Source organism: Mandrillus leucophaeus, unplaced genomic scaffold (genome assembly GCF_000951045.1).
Source record: "Mandrillus leucophaeus isolate KB7577 unplaced genomic scaffold, Mleu.le_1.0 Scaffold487, whole genome shotgun sequence".
Taxonomy (NCBI): Eukaryota; Metazoa; Chordata; class Mammalia; order Primates; family Cercopithecidae; genus Mandrillus; species Mandrillus leucophaeus.
Window position 1 is genome coordinate 2,538,460 of NW_012105220.1, and position 13,862 is coordinate 2,552,321.

Sequence of the window (13,862 nt, forward strand, 5' to 3'; positions counted from 1 at the left end):
TTCTGCAGAGTTTGAAATCTATTCTTGATAAGGTTTCTGCGGATTTTAACAATGTTTTTTGAGCAGCATATGTGGTGGCAATTCCAAATGATGGATAGCATTTGCAAAGATTAAAAATTAAAATAATTGAGTGTTTCCTTGGGAAAAGTCATTCAGAGAGGGTGCTACCTTTAATATAGTTTCCCTGCTCAATTGTTTATAAATTTAAATATTTTTGGAATCACTGGAGGAAAATAAAGCTCTACAAAAGTATGCTGTGATAAAAATGAATTTTATTTTTTAATGTTTCTAGTGTACAATGTTTCTCTTTCATGGAGAAAATATTTAATTTACAAAAAATAATAATAATTTAAAGGTCACAGACTACCTGTTTTTTCTCTCTTTGACACTTTGTGCATTCATCTCATTGTCTGACTGTTTACCTCATTCATTCAGTAATATAAATTCCTTGGCATTTAGCTGGATCTTTTTTCCCCGTGTGGTTTGAAGTTCTTTCCCTTTTTTAATTAGATTGACCTTTTGGTACACTTGAATGCCCTCAACCTGACAAAGAATAACTGTTTTCTTCTAAGGCAACCAGAAATGAACAGAGAAAGAGTGAAAACACTGACATAAAATAAAACCTTTGATGCAGTGATCTGGGTAGTATAATTGTAATAATTGTTCCTTTTCATAGTCACTAACATACAGAAATACCTGGTTTTCCCCAATTCTCAGAGCTTTAATGTGATGAAATGTTTCATATCTTACTAAGTTAACACTTTTATGGAGCTCCTTAAAACTAATGTATTTAAGTGTTTTTAAAGTATTTAGTAAGAGCTAATCTGCCTTATGTTTTCTAAAACCCATTGTGTAGTATGGAATAATTAAAAATATGACTCATCCTCTTGGTCATTCATTAATGTGTATATGTGCACATGATACACATATACACATGGGCACACGCATACACATAACATATTTTTCTTTTTTTAAAAGTAAATTTTGAATAACATTTAGTATATAGTTGTCTGTTGAGGGTTGAATCTACACTGCCCAATTATCCTACAAACATTCAAATACTTACGATATGCCCTCCCATACATGACCCATAATACATAACTCATATAATTATAAGGCTATGTAAACTAATCCATTTTGACTAATGCCTCATTGCTCAAAGCTTGAGATATGAAGTAGGCAAGAAGCAAACTCTGAAAATTTGTGATGAGAATAACAGTCATAATAGTATCAATACATATTATTTTTAATTATTCTGACATCATATTTCTATCTCCAAGAGCAAAAAAAAATTTAAAAATGTATATGTTTAGAACAAACTGACTGATGTATATTCCATTATTTCAGAGTTATAAATTGAGCATTTAAGTACCGTAATTGCTTGGTCAACCTGGTCTGAGTACAGGAAAAATATGATAATTGATTCTCTAAATAGGTAAAGCAATTATTTAAAAAAACACCAAAGACACCTTTTGCAAAGTTATAGCCTAGATAAAATTAGATCTGGGATATGCAACTGGAGATGGAAGAGATATTAGAAAACTGGTAAAACAATCTAAAAATTTTAAAGAGTGGCATGTAGACACTGATGTCAGAAAGAACACACTCTCTAAAAAAAAATTATTAAAATTTTATGGCAAGCTTCACATTAAAGAGTACTGTGAATCTATAAAACTAATATATGTAAAGACTAGTGATATGAAAATATATTTATAATTTAACTTTGAGTAAAAAAAAAAGCCACATAACAATTTTAGTAAGATCTTTGTGTGTGTGCTCATGTGCATAGGTATATATGAAACTTAGGCATTTAGTCTATCCTTATTCATAATTTGAATTGATTTAAAAAGTTATAGATCACTGTTTTATGTAATATTTTTATTATAAAATAATTACAATACAAATTATTCTAGTTCTGAAAAAATTGGGTAGATGACAGGTTTTTTAATGTTCTTGTGTTATTTAAATGAAAATAACTGGTGACAACATTTATGGGTCTTTGTAGGATCTCTGTGCTAAGATAATTTAAGACATGTCATTCTAACAAATGCTGGTTCTAGTAATGATAATAGCAATCCTAATAATAATATTAAAAATCTCAACAACAATAACAATACTATGTGCTTGATTACTTTAAAGACATTTAAAGACATGGACCAATGATGCCAAGGCAATTTTACGAAGATATAAAACCTTTTACAAAGGTGTACATTTTCCTCCTCTTTGGTGGAGACAAAAATAGTCTTTTCAAGAAATGATTCTGACACATTAGATATCCATATGTAGAAAGATGAATTTAGACCCTTATCCTATACCACATGCAAAACAAAACTAGCGTCAACAATAGTACTAAATGTAAAAGCCAAAACTAAATAATTCTTAGAAGAAAACATGGAAGAAAATTGTTGTGACTTTGACGTAAGCAAATAATCCTTAGCCACAAAAATTAAACTACAATCCATAAAGACAACAATGAGTAATTGGATTTCATGAGAACTAAAAACTTTCATGCTTCAAAAGACATCAGTGACAAAATGGAAAGACAAGCCAGGGATGTGGAGAAAATATTTGCATGTCATATATCTGATAAGGACCTTGTATCTAGAAAAATAATAATCTGATAACTCATTAATATGACAAATAACAATTTAAAGGTGCACAAAATATTGTAATAAATCTTTCATCAAAAAAGGCATCAAAAATTGTTAACATCATAAGGTATTAGGAAAATAGAAGCTAAAACCACAAAGAGATATTACTTCACAAACTGATATTGATCAGACTGTGAAGAAAAGGAAATTCTCATATTTTGCTTATGAGAATGTCAAATATGCCAGTCACATTAGAGGATAATTTCATAATTGTTACATATTAGCTAGCAATTCTAAATCTAGCTATCTGTCTAGGAAAAACGAAAACATATTTTCACATAAAGCCTTGGATGCAAATTTTTATAGCAACATTGTTCATAAGAATCAGAAACTGGAAACATTCTAAATGTGTATCAATTAGTGAATGAATAAACAAAATCTGATATATTCCTATAGTGGAATGTTATTGAATATTATAAAGGAATATGCTACAAGGATGAGCTTCAAGAAAATGTTGCTAACTTAAAGAAGCCAAATACAAAAATATAACATATAATAATTTTAATATAAAATGTCTAGAAGAGGCAATCTGTTTCTAAAATTGTAATGTGACTATGGTTGCAGAACTCTGAAAGTTTTTGAAAAGTCATTGTATTGTATAAATTTTAGGGTATTTAATTATCCCAAAATATACCTGGTAAAAAAAGTAAACCATTTAAATTTTCCCTAAGAGTCCACATGATATGATAAACTTCTATCACCACTTGCATACCACAGTGTAATAGAAGTTACAATCATTGCAATGAAGCAAGAAAATAAATAAAATGCATGAAGAATCCAAATAAAGTAATCAAGTGTCTTATTTTTTTAATGTTATCTTTAGAGTGATGTCAGTGATCATGACAGACTAGAAAACTTTAAAACTCTCTCTCGGCCGGGCGCGGTGGCTCAAGCCTGTAATCCCAGCACTTTGGGAGGCCGAGACGGGCGGATCACAAGGTCAGCAGATCGAGACCATCCTGGTTAACATGGTGAAACCCCGTCTCTACTAAAAAATACAAAAAACTAGCCGGGCGAGGTGGCAGGCGCCTGTAGTCCCAGCTACTCGGGAGGCTGAGCCAGGAGAATGGCGTAAACCCGGGAGGCGGAGCTTGCAGTGAGCTGAGATCTGGCCACTGCACTCCAGCCTGGGCGACAGAGCTAGACTCCGTCTCAAAAAAAAAAAAAAAAAAAAAAAAAAAAAAAAAACTCTCTCTCCTTAGAAAGCAATATATACACTGGCAAAAACTGTGAGCATCAACTCATTTTTAACGTTAGAATTTAATAAAAACCTTATGACAACCAGAGAATTTTGACAAGAGAGTTTGGTGGTATTTTAACACACTGTATTACCATTCCTTACTCCACAGCTTGGAGGCAACCTTGACATCAGCTCCTATTCTTAGTGCAGGTAGACGCAATGGAGGGAGTAATACAGGCCTCATTCTCCAAAAATTGTGATTGTGTGTTATAATCTGTTAGGGCTCTTTACCTGATGGTTCCCTGAAGGGTTTGCCTTTATTTGGCTTTCCTTAGACCTTTTCCAGGGCTGAGGGATCATGAGTCACAGGGGAGCATTTGTTGAAAGCATTTAAAGAGAAATGAAATTAACCACTGACAACTGCAAATAGGGCTAACATTTAGGGCAAGCAATAGAACAAAAACCATGGGTAGGCAGAGGTTAGGGAAGGAGATACATGAAGAAATTGGAACTTTGAAAAACTCCCAACTATTATGTGAAATTTAGAGAGTCATGCATATTCACAGAGTTGGACATATACTCAGAAAAGACTTAAGGAGACTCTAAGATTTTACTATTGGCCAAAAGGCACCACACAGCAGGAAGTGAAGGCTAAGGAAGAGTTGAAAACAGCCTAGATAAGCCATAAGGCAGTAATTCAACACACAGCTAATCTGCACAGACTGGGTGACTTTTTGTTTGCTGTTTTATACATATTTATATGTATATATATATATGACTATGACTTTTGTAGCTAGCCAATCCTTAGAGATAATAAATGGCTGAGCAGGAAGCATGCGTTTAATACGCAAACTAACCAATTCAGAGCCATATCTCTTCTTTCTGGCCCATACACCCCAGGGGAAACTATTCCTCTAAATTAATCATCCCAGGACCAGACACCAGGAAGCTAGAGACCATATCCTCAGCTTAGAGCCCACCAAAAGTATTCAAACTAACCAGTCCTACACTGTTCACTTTGCTCTGCCTTGCCTTTCCTATAGAAACCCAGTAAAGGCTCTGGCCTAATGCTTTCCCTTCACTCCATCTTCTGCCTCTCGACTGCCCCACTCTCTTTCCTATGCCGCTCTACATGTCATGCCATGCCTCCTGTCTCAAGGACTGTGAGTATAATAAGCTTTGTATACCCAAGCTTCTCTTACCTCTCCTCTTGTGCCTTCACACACTAGCCATGACTAATAGAACAGAGATCTCAGTGGCCACATATGACAAAAGAAAAAAAGAGAAAACACACTTCATAAATTTAGCTGGGAAAAGTCAGTAAACAAACAACAATCACAACAGGCAGGAACCACACATCATGGGGATGGGTGAGGATCTGATTTCCAGAGTTGCCATCTTATAACATTTAAAATATCCAGTTTTCGACAACGTGAAGCATGGCCCATTTCTAAGGAAAAAGAAAGCAATGAAAATTTAGTCCTGAAGAAGCCCAAATACTAGCTTTGATGATAAAATGCTTTAAACTGTTACAAATATATTTGAATGGCTAAAGAAAACCATAGTACTATAACTAAAGAAAACCAGGAGAATAATATTAATACATCACTAGATAGAAAGTATTGATAAAGAGGTTCAAAAAAGCTTAAAAGGAAGCAAATAGAACTTCTAAAGTTGAAGCACGAAAACAGAAATGAGAAAATCACTCCAGGGGTTCAACAGCAGATGTGGGCAGGCAGAAGAAAAAAGTCAGCTAACTTAAAAATTGATCAATTGAGAGTATACAATCTGAGGAGCAGAAAGAAAGATGAATAAAGAAAAAAAATAGAGTCTAATAAACTTCAAGGTCACCATCAAGTGTTCCATCACATGCATAATGGGAATCCTAAATGGAGAGAAGAGATACAGGCATAAATAACAGTTGAAGAGATAATGGGTGACATATTTAAAGTCTTGTCAAAACAAAACAAAACAATGAAACAAGAGATCTGGCCTGATGTGGTGGATCATGCCTGTAATCCCAGCATTTTGGGAGGCTAAGGCAGGTGGATCACCTGAGGTCAGGAATTCAAAACCAACCTGGTCAACATGATGAAACCCCGTCTCTACTAAAAACACAAAACTTAGCTGGGCATGGTGGTGTGCACCTGTAGTCCCAGCTACTTGAGAGGGTGAGGCAGGAGAATCGCTTGAACCTGGGAGGTGGAGCTTGCAGTGAGCCAAGTTTGCACCATTACACTTCAGCCTAGGTGATGAGAATAAAACTCTATCTCAAAAAAAAAAAAAAAAAGAGTTCTATATTTGGTAAACCTATTCTCCAGATATGAAGGAGAAAATGAGACATTTGCAGATAAACAAAAACTGAGGGCACTCGTTGCTTGTAGACTTGCCCTGTGAGAAATGCTAAAGAGAATTCTTTGGACAGAAATGAAAGGACAATAGAAAGTAATCTGAAGCTATACGAAGAAAAAGGAACATGGTAAAATATAACTCCATAGGTATATATTATAGCCAGTAATTTTGTATCTTTGATTTGTAAGTTATTTCCTTTATGATTTAAAAGACAAATGAACAAAATGCTACCATAAATCTATGTCAAAGGGAAAAAAATGTATAAAGATGTAATATGTGATAATTACAACAAAGTGGGTGGTATAAGCTATATCTGAGCACATTTTTTAATGTTATTTAAATTAATTTGGCATTAGGTAATATAAAATTGTTATAATTTAAGATAATCTAAATACCCAGGATAACCACTAGAAAAATAACTAAAAAGTGTACAATAAGTAAATGAGAAGAGAATAAAAATAGCACATATACACAAAATGGCACATACACAAATGCAACTAAACAAAAAGAAGGTAGTAATAGAGAAACTGAGGAATGATCCCCCCCACCAAATATATGGCATAGAAAAAACAAACAAAAAAACCAAACAGCATTCTTATCCTTAGCAGTAATCCCAATAAATTTAAATGAACCAGACTCTCAAATTAAAAGACAGAAATTGGCAGAATAAAAAAAATTAACAAAGAAGCAACTAAGCTATATACAAGATATTTACTTTACAAGTTTAGAAAAGATCTTCTCACTTTTAGAAAAGCAACAAATAATTTAAAAGTGAAGTATGCAAGAGACATTCCATGCCAACAGTAATCAAAAAAGAGCGGAAATGGCTATGCTATTTTCAGATGAAGTATCCTGAAAAAACAAATTGCAACAGACAAAGACGGTATATCTTGGCAATATAGTCAATTCATAAAATCTTTAAAATTTATGAAATATATACATATCTAACAACAGTCTCTTAATAGATCAAACAAAAACTGACAGGACTGAAAGGGTAAATACATTGTTTTACAATAGTATTTGGAAACTTTATTATTTATTTATTTATTTGTTATTATTATACTTTAAGTTCTAGGGTACATGTGCATAACGTGCAGGTTTGTTATATATGTATACTTGTGCCATGTTGGTGTGCTGCACCCATCAACTCGTCAGCACCCATCAACTCGTCATTTACATCAGGTATAACTCCCAATGCAATCCCTCCCCCCTCCTCCCTCCCCATGATAGGCCCTGGTGTGTGATGTTCCCCTTCCCGAGTCCAAGTGATCTCATTGTTCAGTTCCCACCTATGAGTGAGAACATGTGGTGTTTGGTTTTCTGTTCTTGTGATAGTTTGCTAAGAATGATGGTTTCCAGCTGCATCATGTCCCTACAAAGAACACAAACTCATCCTTTTTTATGGCTGCATAGTATTCCATGGTGTATATGTGCCACATTTTCTTAATCCAGTCTGTCACTGATGGACATTTGGGTTGATTCCAAGTCTTTGCTATTGTGAATAGTGCCACAATAAACATAATACTCCATTTTCAATAATGGATAGAAAAACTAAATAGCAAAAAGAAAATAGAAGACTTGAACAACACTACAAACAAAGTAGACCTAACACATGCACACATATGTAGGACAGTCCATCAAACATCAGAAAATATGTTTTTCTCAGGTACACATGAAACAGCATCCAGGATAGATCGCTAGGCCAAATAAACAAGTCTCAAAACAATTAAGGATACTGAAATAATACAAAGCAACTTTTTCAAGTTATGTTGAATAAAGTGAAACTAAAAATGAAAAAAAAGCACAGATATAGGAAAAATATCCTTAAACACATAATAGGTCACAAAAAGAAATTTTAAGATAAATTAGTTTAGATGAATGGAAACAAAAACACAATATATCAAAATTTATGAAATGTGATGAAATCATTGCTACATTGGAAATTTATAGCTGTAAGTTCCTACATTCAAAATAGAAAACAGTGACTGGACACGATGGCTCGTCTGCAATCCCAGCATTTTGAGAGGCCAAGGGAGGTGGATCACTTGAGCCCAGGAGTTCAAGACCAGCCTGGCCAGCATGGTGAAACCTTATCTAATAGAAAACAGATATCAAACCAATAGCCTAAATTTTGACTAAAATAAAATAGAAAAAGAAGAGCAAACTATACACAGAGCAAGCAGTAGAAAATAGTAAAGATAGAGATTAATGAAACAGAATATGAAAACAAGCAATACAACCAAAAGTTGGTTATTTGAAAAGATCAACCAATTGACAATTATTTAGCTAGACTGACCACGAACAAAAGAGAAGATTCAAAGTACTAAAACCAGAAATTGTGAGTACTTTATTCATGAACTTACAGGAATTTAAAAAAGAGATTATAAGAGAGTACTATGAACATATGTTACACCAATAAAGTAAATAATACGGATGAAATTGATGCCTTTTTAGAAACACACTAAATACTGAAACTGATTCTGAAACAAACCCAGAAAATATGAATAGATACATAACAAGTATAAATATTGAATAAGTAATCAAAATCTTCCCAGCCAAGAAATGATCAGGGTAAGATAGCTTTGCTATTGAGTTTTATCAAACATTTAACGAAGAATTAACACCAATCCTTCTAAAATTTTTCAAAAAAGAAAAATAGAAGTTGACATTCATTACTCAGATACTGAAGCCAGACAAAAGCATTATAGGAAAATTTTTAAAAACCTATACACTAACAGTTCTTATGACTGTAGATGCAAAACTTCAACCCAATTCCAATTCCAGGTACACATTAAAATGATGACAAATCATGACCACTGGGTCTTATTACAGGAATGGGAGAGTAAATTAATGTATGAAAAGCAATCATTATGATACATCACATACTACAGTAAAGGGAAAAAATTGCCTGATTACCTCACCTGATGCAGAAAAAAACACTTAAAACATCAATAACCTTTCATGATTTAAAAAAATACAGAAAGTTTGTAACAGAAGGGAACTTCCTCAATATGCTAAAGGGCTTTAAAAGAAAAACCCACAACTACTCAGTGTTGAAAAACCGAAAGCTCTTTCCCAAGATTAAAAACAAGACAAGAATACCTACTTTCACCACTAGTATTTAACATTGTACTGGAATTTCTATCCGGAGCAACCGGGCTACAAAAAAATAAATAAATAAATAAAAGTCACCCAAATGGGAAAGAAAAATGTAAAATCATCTCTATTCTCAGAAAATATGATCTTATATTTGATAAAATTCTAAAGAATCCACAAAAACCCAATTAGAATTCATGGATGAATTCAGCAAAGTGGCTGGATACAAGATCAACATACATAAATGTACTTCTATACACTAGCAATGAACAATCTGAAAAAGACTTGAAAGCAATTTCTGTTAAAATAGCATCAACAAGAATAAAATATCTAGGAATAAATTTAAGCAAAGCAATGCAAGACATGTACGCTAAAATCTGTAAAATGTTGCTGAAAGAAATGTAAGAAAATCTAAATAAATGGAAAGGCATCCCGCAATCACGAATCGAAAAACAAATATGGTTGAGCTGGTAGCGCTCTACCAATATTATTTACAGATTCAATTTAATCTTTGTCAAAATTCCAATGACTTTTGTTACAGAAATGGAGGAGCTGATCCTAAAATAATATGGAAATTAGAGTAACATATATATTTATTATCACAATTATCATGGTGGTACACATATGTGAAAACTTATGTGATTTATTTTACCTCAGTAAGGCTATTAAAAATCAACATCTTTGTGTCCTACAATACAGTCATATGTCACTTAACAAGGAAGGTATAGAGATAAGATGGTAGTGTATCGATTTGCAAGTCAAGATAACTTTTTTCATACCAGACTCATCTGATTTCTTGTAAAGTAGTATTGTTGTTACTTTATCTTTCTTTTAAAAACCTGATATGTTCAAAGTAAATATACCACTCAAATAATGTATGCTTAAACTTTTTGGTAGGGTTTAAAATGGTAAGTCTTTTAGTAATGTATTCTGAATTTTATGCTACAATTGAGAGTTGTTATTTGATGCAGGTTTTCAGTGCTTTCTTCTACCAGGGTCTCTTTGATCCATTTGTTTTAGGCATCTTTCTGGGTCATCCTCTAGCAGATGGGCTAATGAGAGTTGAAATGATCAAAAGTTACAAAAAAACAGTAGAGTAGACTCAAAGTGTTCTGGACAGTGCCTGTAGTAAATAAATTTTTATTGATTAACTCTTGATTAAATTATTGAATAATTAAATATAGTTAACAAGATGAAATCCATCTCTTGAGGGGAAAGTCATAAGTAAAAATACTGGAACAACTACGATTTCAGAGCCCCTTTGAAATGAAAACTAGAGTCTCTTATGGAGATAGGAATCCCTACTTTCTCACTTAAACTAGTAGACAATGCTTCTAATTCATTAGGGAAAACATAGATTAATATTAGTTTTAATATCAGTATTGCAGGCTACATCTACTTAGTATGTAACTGGTGAATGTTTTAAAATCTCCATTGCCATAATAAAAATATTAGTTTTTTTAAATTTATACATAAATAAAGAATCATTAAATCTAATCTAGGGCTGATATTGTATATGGTATTTTGGGTTCTCTGCTGAATATAATATTGTTGTTTTTTTGCTGTTTTATGGGATCTATATAATTTACTGCTGCAAAACTCAGCACTTACCAGAGTGAAGTATAAATTGTAATGACGGTGATTAAGTTCCCTGCATAGATACATTGAGGTTTTAGTGTCACGCTAGGATTGTTTTCATAATATTCTTGACTACAGAGAATATATGTTAACTGAACTTCACATCCAATGCCAACTAAATGCATTAACAGAGCATTAGCTCATTTAAAAAATAAAGAAAATAAGAAAAGAGAAAGAGAAAAAAAATACAACCTTTATTTGAGGATCAAGTAAGATATTTATAATTGTTTTTAAAGTTACCTCAGAAGAAATAAATAAATATGTCTACACTACATGTCATTTTTTTCTTTTCAATTCTTGGCACATATTACCTGTATCTATCCACCTATCCATCTATTATCTATCTTACTATCTATCTGTTTATTTCTACCTATATATTTTAACCAAGACAAAAGACATCTCATTTTACAATTCTGTCATATAATATTGACAGAATACATTGTTTTGGGAAAAAAGTTTTGTTAAGAAATAAGAGTAATTATGTGGGTTTTCTTTTTTCTTTTTTCTTTTTTTTTTTTTTTTGCTATTTTGCAGACTGACTTTTTCTTAACCTAGCTTTTCCTATCATGATCACCACTGCTTCTTGTAGACGCCATGCAAACTTCACGCTTATACTATATCCCATTTTAAAAGAGAAGAAAATGGTGCACACAAATTACATGGCGAAAATCTTGTAATGTATTGAGAAGAAATAACACATATCATGTGCATTTTTAAGTTAGTGTTTTCTTTTAAATCTATTCTGTTAAATGCTAGAATAGATTGTTTTACTATTTTAAAAAATTAATCTTATTTATCCCACTGTCTTACATTTTAGGGTCACTGACTCTGAGATTGCTATCTAATTGTAATCCTCCCAAACTGTTTCTTCCTTCCTAAAAGAAAACTGATTTGATTAGGTATCTCTCTTCTTCCTTGTAGCTTGGGCCACAGGGGAGGCTGGAACAATGCCCTGCTCTAAGGGCAGATCCTCATGAGTTTGAGCTGATGGTGGTGATCCCTTTCTCTTGGTAGTGCTTGGTTTAGCTGTAGGCATATACTGTCAGCCCAGCAGAACAGACATGACTGACGCTGTGCTACAAGGAAAAATATTCAGAGAAAAACCTTATTTCTCTGTAACCCAGTGAAAGTTAACAATTATGCATACAAAATGAGGCCATACTATAGATATTCATTTACATTTGATTTTTCATGTAACAATATATTGTGAATATGTGTTCTGTGGTAGTACATATGAAAAAGGAAAAGTTCCCTTGTTCTCGCAGGGCGTGCGACAGCGTGAGTGGCTCGTTTCTTCCGTGTCCGCTGCTCAAACTTCTAGGGGAGCATAGAGGCAGGCAGGTTGTGGGGCTCTGTCCCTACACCAGTGGCTAGGGATGAATATTTCCAGCTCCTGACGCCCCAGTGGGTGTGTGCTACCTTGTGCGCTTTCAGTTTTGCCATCTAGGCGGCTTGTGATAACCAACTCAGCAGAGGAGGGAAGCCAGAAGGGGGATGGAGTGGGAAGGCTTTCCCCTGGAGTGGGGCCACTCCGTGGTCTGGGCTCTCCTCCCACTGCTCCAGCCAAACCCTACGCAGTTCTCTCAGTTGATGGCCTGCCAGCTGCCGGCGTCTGCCAGTGCCTGTTGGAATGCTGTTCAACTGATGTGCTTCTCTAGAAGTCCAGCCGCCTGTGTGTCTGCCTGCTGGGGTGTGGCGGGGTGATATTTATAGGCACAGGGTGGGGGTGTGGCAGGCCAGGGTGGTCTTGGGAAATACAACATTTGGGTAGGAAAACAAAAAAACCCTAGCCAGGGAGCCGCCCTTCCCTTCCCAGCACTTCCCTGTCACAATTCCGTATCACATACAGACATCATTCCTTCTATTTTATGACTATATTATATTTAAATATATGGCTCTATGTAACCAGTCTTCAGATGTAGGCACTTGAGTGTTTCAAATATTTTGTTATTACAGATGGTCACAATAAAAGTCTTTGTTGCACATGCACACACACATACACAAAAATCTCAAAAAACGATTTCTCTCAATTTTTTTTCGTTTCTGGAACTGACACATAGAATGGTTAAATTTGTCTAGTCTGAAGAGACTCCTAAGATTCAAAAGATGTATACAACCTAGTTCCTTTAGGATATTTTTGAGCATTGAGTTAATGAAGTCTAGATTTTTTTCTGTGCTTAAACTTTAGTGATATAAGGCAATAAATTTCCTTATTGTTGAAAGCCACTTTAAGCTCTTTTTATTGTTCCTCACAACAGAATGTATCCTAACCGGTATACACTTACTAAATATTTTATTGTTTATACCCATAAAAATCAGTTACTCCAGGCTATACTTAGAATTATTTTGCTGAAAAAAATCAGTCTAGTGAGTGAAGAAGAAAAACACAAATCTGTATTCCAAATACTTCACTAAATTCAGGTATATTTTTAAAACATATTCTTAACAAATATGGATGAAATATTTTAATTTACTGGTAATAATGTGATTAAAAAATAGACACAGGTTCAATCATCTTGGCAACTCTAGTGTATATGGAGAGGCAGAAATTAAAAAAAAAAACAATGAAAAGGAAAACAATCATAATTGTGACAATTGTTATCAAGAAAGTGCTTAGTGTGTTTGAAAGAATATAATCAAAGTAAAGGTAGGGTGGAGTGAAAAGGGGATATAAAAAGCCTAGACACAAACATTGAATAGAAGTATTGCAAGTTGTGGAATAGGTGAGGTATGAATGGATAAATTCAGAATAGGATGCATGACAGCCTTGGGGTAAGCAATAATATGGCACACTTAAGAAATTAAAGGCAAGTTTGCCAGGTAGCAATCTGACCACATGAAGTAACAAAGGGAATCACATGATGAGCCTTCAAAAGCAGCAGAGTCTCACCAGAATCAGCACACTGTTTTGTGCACCCAGGTGGTTTCAATCATGTCCCACAGAG